Source organism: Artemia franciscana, chromosome 7 (assembly GCF_032884065.1).
Source record: "Artemia franciscana chromosome 7, ASM3288406v1, whole genome shotgun sequence".
In the NCBI taxonomy this organism is placed as follows: domain Eukaryota; kingdom Metazoa; phylum Arthropoda; class Branchiopoda; order Anostraca; family Artemiidae; genus Artemia; species Artemia franciscana.
In genome coordinates, this window is record NC_088869.1 from 27807508 (window position 1) to 27818742 (window position 11235).

Consider the following 11235-nt stretch of genomic DNA (forward strand, 5'->3'; position numbering starts at 1 on the left):
TTATCAAAATCCAAGAAGAGCATGCATATTTTTTATTCCCATTCTCTAGACTCTTCAACCATTAACCTAAGAATACAAATAAGATCAGAGCAAGACCTACCTGGTAGAAATTCGTGTTTCTCTTCCCTGAGGCAAGTCTTGGGCTGTTCTTAGAAGTTTTAGTTTACTAGACACCGACGTTAAGTTGATGCACCTTCAGTTCTCACAGATTAGAGCATCGTTCTTCTTGAAGAGTTTGGCCAGTATGCCCCTGGTCCAATCTTTTGGAGCTTTCTTGTTATTCCAGATGACCACTAGGAGGGCAGTCTAAACAGTTAAACAGTTAAACAGCTAAACAGGTTCGAAGAAATATCTTCAGAATCTCTGTTGAGATTCCTTCGACTCCAGATGCACGTCCATTTTTCAACCTTACAGAGCTGTCGTCACCTCCTTGGAGCTGTGGGGTCAACCCTTGCGTCAATTAGTAAGAAAGGTTAGATCCACCATGGGCCATAGTCAGATCAACTATGGGTCAGGAGTGACTAAACAATTTAGTGTTAACGATTTAGTGTTAAGCATGAAGATTTAGAACCAATCAATTGGGACAAGATAAATTCATAATGATGTAGAGGTTAATGTAAGAAAAGTCAGATTTAAGCAAATGAAAAATTTTGTTGATAAATGAAATTTCTTTTTAAGTTTGGCTTGGAAATGTTGGGAAACAGGGGAGGGGGCTAACCGATATCTTGCCCCGGGCACGAGAGAGGCCAGAACCGCCACTGATATTACAGCATTAGCAAAAGCGAAGCTTACAAAAGTAAATTAAAGAGTGATGCTTAGAGTTAAGACAAGAAATTGACAAATACTGCATAAGAAAGTAACGTTATACGTATATGAACTTGCATGAATAAAGCAAAAAGAATGTGAGGCAGCCCTGTAGTGGTGCCTGCTGTCGGAGACAGGAAGGGGAAGGATGGGGCAAGGGGCTTACGATCTTTTATGGGGGGAGGCAGAAGGGGATAATCAATTTTCTCTCTAATTCATCCATATGTTTTGCACTGTAGGATACTATGGGAGTTATGATCTACGCACAGTTAAGTACCGAGGTATATCAAAAGACACCACACGATGCCAAGTTATCAAAATGGCTTGTCTGCAATATCTCAGGAACAGCTTGGGATATAAATAAAAAACTTCCAGAGAATGGTGATGAAGTGGTGTAATTCAACCTTCAGTTTTGAATTGGGCAAGTGGGCAGAGTTAAATTAAAGTGCACTGTGTGCATCTAGGTTATCAAAATAGTATATTGATCGTATCTTGGGAATGGCTGCGGGGATGAAGTTGATACTTCAGGTAGTATAGAAGAAACAAGCAGAGAGGGGCACAGAAAATTCAAATTTTGAGTTGGCTGAAGGGGCTAGACATGTTTTTTTCTCCGATCAACTTTAAACTTTTCCCCACTGTAAGCTGCTATAGCACTAAGAATCTATTCACGTTTAACTAGCAAAATCAAAATTGAAAATTGAAAGAGACTATGTGTTGCCAGGTTGTAAAAAGAGTGTATATGCACTATCCTGGGGACACCACAGAAGGTCAAGTTGAAGCTTCCAGGGGCTTATTTCTTTTGGTGGAAGAACATTTTATCTCAAGTTTGCCTAAAAGAGATCGCACTTGAAGACCCTTTGGGACAAAAATCTATTCCAAGTGGAGTAGAAATGAAAATTGAACGAAACTATATTTACCCAGGATAACAATATATGTCTGTGCAGTATCTCAGGGTGAGCTCGGGATGCTGAGTTGAAACTTTCAAGAGGTGTCGCGGGGTAAAATGGACCTCAAATATGGGATTTGGGGAGGGGGTAGAGGTAATCTAAGGCCACTGTGAGTCACCAGCCTGTCAAAATAGTATTTATGCAATATCTGAAGAACGGCCTTGAAGACACAGTTCACAATTTCAGGAATTCACGGCAGGGGGTAGCAAGGGACTTCAAATTTTACATTGGGGGAGAGAGCAGCTAAAGTTGTTGTTTTCCATCTCCCATGGAAATTATGATTTATAATGTTTAAGTAGTGACATAATATCCAAAGACACCATGTGGTACGAAGTTATCAAAATACCACATCTACAACACCTCTGGAATGGCTGAAGTTAACAAGCTTAAATGTAAGTGAGCATATTCGGAGCCAGAGAGACCTCACGTTTAGAATTGGTTTGAGTGAGCAGGGGGGATTAGGATAAAAAAAAGCATTTTGATTCATCAGGGTAAGGCTCATTCATCCATTGCAGTAATTTCTGTTAGTTTTTGGTCTTGTCTATTCATTGATAATAATTTTTGCTCGTTTTAAGTTTGAATTACTGTAGAACATAATTTCTGCTTGTTTTAGATTTTAATATTGCTCTTTATGTTTATTTATTTTTTTTTTTTGGAAAACACTTCTTAACTTGATAAAAAAAAAAGATTAATCGAAAGAGATTCTTTCGATTAAAAAATAGAAACACAAATTTTAGTCCTTCCCCACTGCTGATACAGGAGTTTCACTTGGAATTTCCTGAACATAGCACTACGTTAAGCACTACATGTGTGAATTTGGAGTAAACCCGCTCCTCCCAAAGAAAAATCTCACATTTTCACGAATCTCAGGGCACTGCTTATTAAAACTTTCAAATATCTTTTTATCCCCCCCTCCAAAAACTTATATTGTGCCTCTACTGAAGTATATCCTAGGATCAGGATAAAAAGGTGTTATACTCGAATCGTTCATAGCAACTTCTTGTCTTAGGTTTTAACTTTTCTCATAAATAATTGATGTAGCAGCTTTATTTTTAGTAGCTTAAATGTATAACTATGTATACATACAGTGTAAACATGCAATCACGCACAGGAATAGGACAGAAGAACTGTAGTATTATATTTTTCTTTGTCAGAAGTTATCTTAAGGCGAGCCACGGACATACACAATATAACACGGTAATCCCCTGCCTTGTCCCTGCGTGAAATTACTATAGTTGGCTTTGCCTTAAAAAAAAAACACTATAAATATCATAATAATGTAAGTTCCTTTTGTTCTTCTTTTTCTTTGTATAGCATGTGTTGTTTATTTTTTTAAAAAAATATGTAATTTTATAGTGTGTATTAATTCGTTTATTCTAGCTTAAATTTTTTTTCTCACTTTTTTTCTCGCGAATGGAGGCTTCTGGAAGCGAAGCTGATTCATTTGGACATTTCTTAGTAATTACATGCAAGTGTCCATTGTTATTTTAAGCTTTACCGTCAAATTTGACGTTCTATCTGTTTTTAAATTTTCAATTCATTTTAATACCATAATAGTAAATTTTTTCCGTCATTAGATTCAAAAAATGTCTTTTAATTAGATTTTCAGAAATGTGTCTAGTTTAGCTAAATACTAGACCCCTTCACCCCTACCCCAATATCTGGATATAGTCCTAGGTATAAACGCAAAATTTCCGATTGTTTTCTACTATTATTATGGACAAACATATAGTTTTAATCTACACAAAATATAAGTACAATAATAATAATAATAAAAAAATATCAACTTACAGTAAGAAATTTTGATCCAATGGCCTTGCAACAAGGAAGAGCAATTACTTTGAAATTTTCCTTTGGCTATGTCTGTTATTACTGGTACCATATTTTCATGTTCTTCGGGTCATTCTTAGGTTACCACAGAATACTTGCAGTTAATACGATGAGGGTTGCAACCTTTCCCATAAAACTGTGAATTTTCATTCTGAAAATCTTACAAAGGTCCAGAGGACAGTAGCCATTCAGACAAACGATTATGATCAAGGGTTATGGAATGAGGTTACACAGTAATTGCAAGTCATGTCGCGGTTTCAGTGTCACAGGGCTTGTGAATGAGTTTCAAAACTGAATGGGTGAAATTGAGCTAGCCAAGATTAAAATATGCCTCAAAATTAGAGCTCTCTAAACCGTCAATAGGTTAACGAGTAACCACTTGGCTGTCATTTTTTTCTCGCTTCCTATCTTTAATTGCGAGGCGGTATTTATGAAACTCTCATCATGGCAACAATGGCAACATGGCATGGCAACATTGCGAGACGGTATTTATGAAACTCTCACCATGGCAACATCCTGGCAGCAATTTCCCTTTTTTGTGTAAGAAATGGATGTAATTTATTAACTTGAGGTCTATTTTTACAGAAGAAACTAGCAAATAAAATTTCTTTGTTCATAAATATTTCGTTTGTGCACGTATGCACGTGTAGAATCAAGTAAAGGAGCCTTTTATCTTCCTAAATAAAGGAAGCCAAGAGACTGGACCTCGTCACATAAGGTTTGTAAACATACCGCACCTAATGATAATCAAGCGAAAGATTTGTTAATTCCATTCATATCCGATATAATTAGTTTTTGTCAAAATAACATTGCCACTCAGGGCCGAATGAAGGGCAATTGAAACGTTTGGACCCAATCGGGCCTAGCATATGAAAGGGCCACGGATTATTATCAAAAAAATATAACAAAATATTTTGAAATTTAAAGCAAATTGTTTTTGACAATTGACTTTTTTTACTTTTATTGACACAAAATAAAACAAAATATAAACTATTACAAATATAAATCCCTACGCTAGGGAAAAGTTTGAATTTTTCTAACGCGTAGCGATTAACTACATAAACATTCCTAAAGGCATCCTAAATAAAAAAAAAACTATATGAATATTCTTAGAAGTATCCTAGACTAATTAAAATAATAATAATAATAATAAAACAAATAGATAAAAAGAAAAACGGACAGTTACGCTCTCTCAAGTACCCCAAGGGTAATAACCACCATACAAATACAAATCCATCCACCCCCACCCCTTCAACCCGATCCTCTCTCCAGCCTTATAAAAAACTCATATCCCCCCTAAAAAAAACTAATTCCCAAAGAAATACTCTTTTAATCTTTTTTTAACTGTGAGAGGTGCTCAGCCACTCTAACACACTCAGGAAGCGTATTCTATACAAAATGGTCAAGATACTTCAAAGTAAAACCAGATCTCACACTCTTTTCAATATTTACAACCAAGTTATCACATCTTCTTGTATGATGCTCATGAACAGAACTTCTGAAACGGTAAAACTCATTAAAATTATCCCGGCGTAGATAATGCACAAAATTAAACAAAAACCTCGCCGCTTGATAGTCACTTATCTGTCCGACATTGAGTAACCTTAGAGACTTAAAGCGTGCACTGGTGTTTTCCATATTTTTTACGTACTTCTCAATTATTTTTGCTGCTTAATTTTGTAGAATTTGCTCTCGCTTGTAATTAATAAAAATATTGCTGTCCAATCTAAACATCTGTATGATCTATACAGGTAGATTATTGCAAAATATATCGTGCGAAGAGTACGTTCCGGCAGAATATGCTTCAGTCTTCTGAGAATGCCAACTTCACGTGCAATTTAGGCGGAAATAATGCCGCCATTATGCTTCCATGAAAGATTAGAATTGGAAGCCAAGATACCGTAAAGACTTAACTTGTATAACAGGCTCTTCACACAATATAACTTTACCACTTACATCCAGAGAATCACCCACTCTACAGAATATCATTAAATACGTCTTCTTTTTATTCACGCACAGCAAACTTAAACTCGTAAACACCTCCAGTCTTTTGACAAAATTATTAGTATTTGCTATTAAATAATCAACTAATTTTGCAAATACTGTTAGCACAGTGTCATCCACAAGAAAAGCAATATATACATCCTGCAACTAAAATTCCATCATGCCCACATAAACTAGATAAGGTAAAGGGCCCAGCACAGAGCCATGAGGTACTACTTTAAGGGATCTATCGCAAACATAGCTCTCAAACCTTCTTAGACAAACTCCATATATTCCAAGACTTCTCAATCGATGAAACAGCATTTGTTAGTCAATCGTGTCAAACGGTTTACTAATGTCAATGAAAATAGACATAGTTACGTTACCTCAGTTTAATGCACAGTTAACACTTTGAACCAGGTGCACTAAGGCGTACATCGTGGAATGACCCTTACAAAATCCAAACTGTTTTGGTCACTTAAAAAAACACAAGAACTTATAATTTCTGTTCGAACGCACCCTCTTCCTATTTTCTAGGACCAATAGTTCGATAAAACTAACCCTGGAAAAAAAACAGCATACGATCATGCATCAGTGATCTTTCTTCTGGCAAAATAGTACTAGAGAGACAGAAGAAAGAGAGAGAGAGAGATAAATAATTTATTAACAAAAATAATGCTTACATCATCTTTCAACAATCATCGGGGAAACCCATTGGGTTGTTCCCAACCTTGTTATCTATTAATATACATTCAAACTTTACCTATAAATCAAAAACCATAAGAAATCCATATTTTTGCTGAGAGGAGCTTGAAACCTACGCAGAAGGTTTCCCTGATACGCTGAATCTGATGGTGCAACTTTCGTTAAGATACTTTCAGTTTTTGGAGGTGTTTCTTCCTCTTTCGAAAATCAGGCAAATTTTCAAGGGCTTGTACCTCTTGATGGGTAACACTAAACTTAATAGATCTTATATTTTTTCGAATCAGCACGCAAAGCAAATTATTTTTATATCCATTGATGTCAAAATTCTGCGTCAATGGACACATCACGATTTTTTACCCTTACGAGAAGCAACACTTTTGGAAGTGGAACACTAGGCCATGTTTGAAAACCGTCAATTGCCGTATCTATACGTTTTTCTGAAAGGAAAATACCATTTGTTACTGCAGTTCGTTTAATTTGTTTATGGGCTAATGAATTGTCGTCTGTGGCCTAGTGTCAACAAAATCGAGGCATTTTTAAACACTCGGTTGTCGATTGGAATAACTACCTTCGTGAAGTGTGTATGTGTTTTCTGTGCAACAGAAAAACTGTTTGCAGACCGTCAACAGAAAAGTTTTGCTAATAAAGTGTTCTATTTTCATGATATTTTGTTTTTTTCATTAGCATTAACCAAATTTCACTTCTCGAGTGTGTTTTATATAATAGACAACTACCAAATAGTCTTTAAAATCTCTTTCATATTCGAGAATTGGAAAGCCACTGAGAACGAGCAAAATGATTAGACATCGAAAAATTGACTGTCCTCTATAAGAGTTAGGAGTTGTTTGACTGCCATAATAAGACAGATTATTCCATCAATATGCTTGCTGTGTGTTATCAGCCACATCGACGAGGAAGAAACCACTAGCACAGTAGGAAACCTGGATTACGTAACGACTGCTACCTGGATTACCAGATTCGCAAAAGGAACAAAAATTAAACAATTTGGAAATCAGGTATCTTCAGTTACAACTAGACCTACGTTGCCTGAGCAACGTGAAGTGTTGCGAGCAACACTTTGGTTTTGTTTCTTCGCTATCGATCAGTAATCACATGATCAAAGGCAAGTCCTCAGCGTTGAAAAAACAACAACAAAATTGTATCGAAAGAAGGGACTAAATTAACTTTGCAGCCAGTTGAACTTTATCCTTTTCAATCGTAGACATCGTGACGGATGAAAACTTGGAACAATATCCTATATAATCTAGTTGGTATTATAAAGCTATCCGTAACTTTTCAAGATCAAAATACCATAGATGACACTCTATTAATTATTACGAAACTGCCTCGTTGTTTTACGTTAGCGTTTGTACCCGTTTGTAACACTTAATTCCAGGTTACAGTGAGTATTGGTGGCTACACCAACTAGCAAAAGTTACAAACCCCTCTCTACTAAAGATGGTTGTAGCCTAACAGACGATTATTACTTACAAGTCCCTTACATGTCTTACTATCAAATACACTGGAAACAAATAATAGGTAAAGCAAATAGCAAAATTTGCAATCCCTAACTGCCGAAGATGAATATGAGCTAACAGCCGACCTTTCCTTACAAGTCCCCTACATGTCTCACAATTGGCATCGGCTTGTTTTTGGTTTCAGTGTGTACCCTACTACTGAAGTTGTCAACCCCTTGAAACTTTCAAACTAGTATATCTCATGAAGAAATTTTGTACCAAAAAATGGATGACATACACTTTGATCAGCTCATCAAGAGCTATCGATTGCCGTCGAAAAAAAAAATTAGATCTGTCTTAGTTCAAAAGTTGATTTTTTTTGCCGTAGGCCAACTTTCTAACGTCACCATTTAGAAAAAAGCAAAGGATAAGCTCCAATTTCTTTAGCAATGACAGAACTTTTATAGTTTAAGAGGTACATCCGATAACATTTCTCTACCTCAATCCCAAGTCTGAAAAAACAAATGATAAAACCAGCCAAAATCACGGCAGCACTTTCGGACCCGTGGGAAAATGCCGCTTTTTTGCTTCTGTAAATTTTTCTATTTATCACTCAAAGAAAATATAGTGGCTGTGGGGCCGGGTAACTGCCGCATACATTTAACCCTTATAGATTTTACTACATCTTCAATTTGAAAGCGGCGCCTGCCTGCTTGCCTGCTAGAACGGAGCTTTTCACTAGAAAGCAGAAACATGGTTTGATGAAATGAAAGCTTGGCTTCACAACTTCACATACTCCTCTCTGACATAGGCTACATAACTTCACTCCACTTCGCACACCATAGGCACTGGCTCGTGGACAAGCAAAAACCATTCTTTTTGGCCCCAGGCAAGAGTTCTGCAGAGCTTTCCAAAATGTAATGCCATATTCATCAATCCGGTCCACACTTTTCGTAAAAACCGCACAGGTTAGACCCTTACCAGTTTCCAGGAATGAGCCGACATCGGCGGCATAGGAAAAAAAACAAAAAAAAAAAAAAACGGGACAAAACCAAATTGTTGCTCTCGCTACACAAATAGAGAAGAATTAACTCAAACTGGCAAAAAAGACTTGTAGCCCCCAATTTCCCCTGAACTAGCCCCCATATATATATATATATATATATATATATATATATATATATATATATATATATATATATATACATATATATATATATATATACATATATATACATATATGTGTTACCTCTTTCGAAGTGGACAGGTTATGACTAGGCTTAAATTACCAGATACAATCTGGATTGCCAGATTCCTGAAGAAACAAAACTAAACAGATTGGAGAGAAGTTATCTTTGACTTTAAATACAACCAAATCGGCCAAATGTAAAAAATATCCGTATCCCCCTAAGAAGAATGAAATCATTCAAATTCTCTATTGGCTTTTATCTGGATTGCCAGATTTCTGAAGAGGCAAATTAAATATCATGTCCTCTATGTAAAAAAAAAATAAATAAAAAAATAAATAAACACCCCGGATTGGCAAAAACTAAACGATATTTTTCACTCCCTACCGTAGAAAAACGTTAGTGCTCATCCTTGCTCGTCGTACCCCTTAGAAGTAGAGTTCTGATCAGACACTGGATTACCCATTGCTTGCAATCCGAATTTCCAGATTACTGAAGAAAAATAACTAAACAAATTATAAAACTGTTACCTTCGATTGCAAACACACCAAAAATTGGTAAAATACAAAAATATTCGTACCTCCCTCCGAATAGGAAAACACGAGTCTACATCCTTGTTTGCTGTACCCTTTCAAAAACGAAGTTATGGTCAGATGCTGGATTACTTATCTGGCTCGCCAGATTTCTGAAGGAGTAAAATTAAACAGTTTGGAAAGCAGTTATTTTTAACAACAAAAGCACCCAGAATTGACAAAAAGTAAAAGATATTCGTCATCCTCTCCCCCTAGAAAATATCACCGTTCATCTTATTCGTTGTACCCGGAATGGAGTTTTGATCATACATTGGGTCACCTACTGGTTGCAGTTGATCAATCAGTCTGGTACCCAAATAATCCGTAGGCAATTCCTCATGAAAATATCTAGCAAATCTTCCTCGTTTTTCGGAGCGCCCATTCTTTGGAACCATACCATTCCACCACTGTCTTCATTGTAGCTTCCAAATATTCTAATCTTGGTTTACAGACTTATCTTCCTATTCTTCCAAACTCTTTTCAACTGTGAGAAAACACCCTGGGCCTTGAGAACCAGCTAGCTACCAAGTACCAGCCTCATAGAAAGAACAAATATGCAGCTTGGAAAGCAGGCTTCCTTTTGATTTCAAATACGGTGAAAAATAAAAGTGGATGTTAGTCAATTAAGCAGATATATACAAACCTGTCAAAACATTAAATATGTACTTGTAAAGACTCTACGAATCAGCCCATCCAAGCCCATATCTAAAAATGAAACAATGACCCAATCTATGATTAACAGTCGGATAGTAAGTCACAAAGGCTTTTTCGGTGGTTACCTCGCCATTAATTATATCTGTATAATTACAATTTGATGCATTCCTGTGACCACCGCGCCTATAATTAATTAGCATATCAAGCTGGTCGAATTGACCATTATATAATTCCTTATAGTTTTCCTTGTGTCATTAGTGAACAAAAGATAAATCATAAAAGATTGGAGCCCACTTTCCATATTTCCCTGGCTATTTTATAATGCATAGGAATTTTTAAGTAAAAGATATTCTCAGTCAAAGAATTTCAGTGTGTTATTCAGTAATCAGTATCAGTAAAATGGTTGACTGTTTTATAATACGTATGAATTTTCAAATAAGAAAATATCCTCAACAAAAGCTATTCACATTATAAATTAAATATCGGTGAAATGGTCGGCGGTTTCATATTAGTACCATCATCATTAGGATGGTCAACTTTTTATAACATCTAGGGAGTTTTTACTCTTTCTATTGCATATGCAATGAGGAAGTGCAGAGAAAATTGCCTGTAGCAAACGTCAACTCTCAAATATCGGTATTTTAAAGTCTAAATGGCTTTCTAGTTCATCTGGCGTGTTAAATGCATGAAAATGTAGATCTTTGCATAATTGTAGATTAATGTGTAGATCTACAATTGTAGATCGTGTCTATTATAAAATCCTGTATTGGAGCAACAACAAAATATTAAGAAACCAATGCTTGGAATCAATTTTAGGTGAAGATTGTATCGTCTGGAGAAACATTGTTACTTTTGGAGCTTTTCTTTTCTCGTGATGAGCTTGTCTGTAGCTCAAAAGTGGTAGGATATCCAAACTCAAAATTTTTCCTGGATATGGGAATCTCGAAACGGGGCAGAAAAGTACCTGTGAAATTTGTGGTGTTTCCTGTAGTTTTCCCGAAAAGATGTTTTTCTTTCATGCTGCACACGGTGTCGAAACAAGACAATCCTAGGTGGGATAGTAAATTCGTCAGAACTATCTTATATGGTACTCCCA

At 36.1% G+C, this 11235-nt stretch overlaps 1 protein-coding gene across 1 annotated transcript in view; it reads right to left on the reverse strand.

Annotated features, from left to right (window-relative positions):
• LOC136029097 (uncharacterized) overlaps positions 1–4005 on the reverse strand; it is a 101968-nt gene extending 97963 nt beyond the window's left edge. The window contains exon 1 of the mRNA XM_065707157.1: positions 3543–4005. The gene's annotated coding sequence lies outside the window, so the exon portion shown is untranslated. The remainder of the gene's footprint in view (positions 1–3542) is intronic.
• Positions 4006–11235: the final 7230 nt, after the last annotated feature.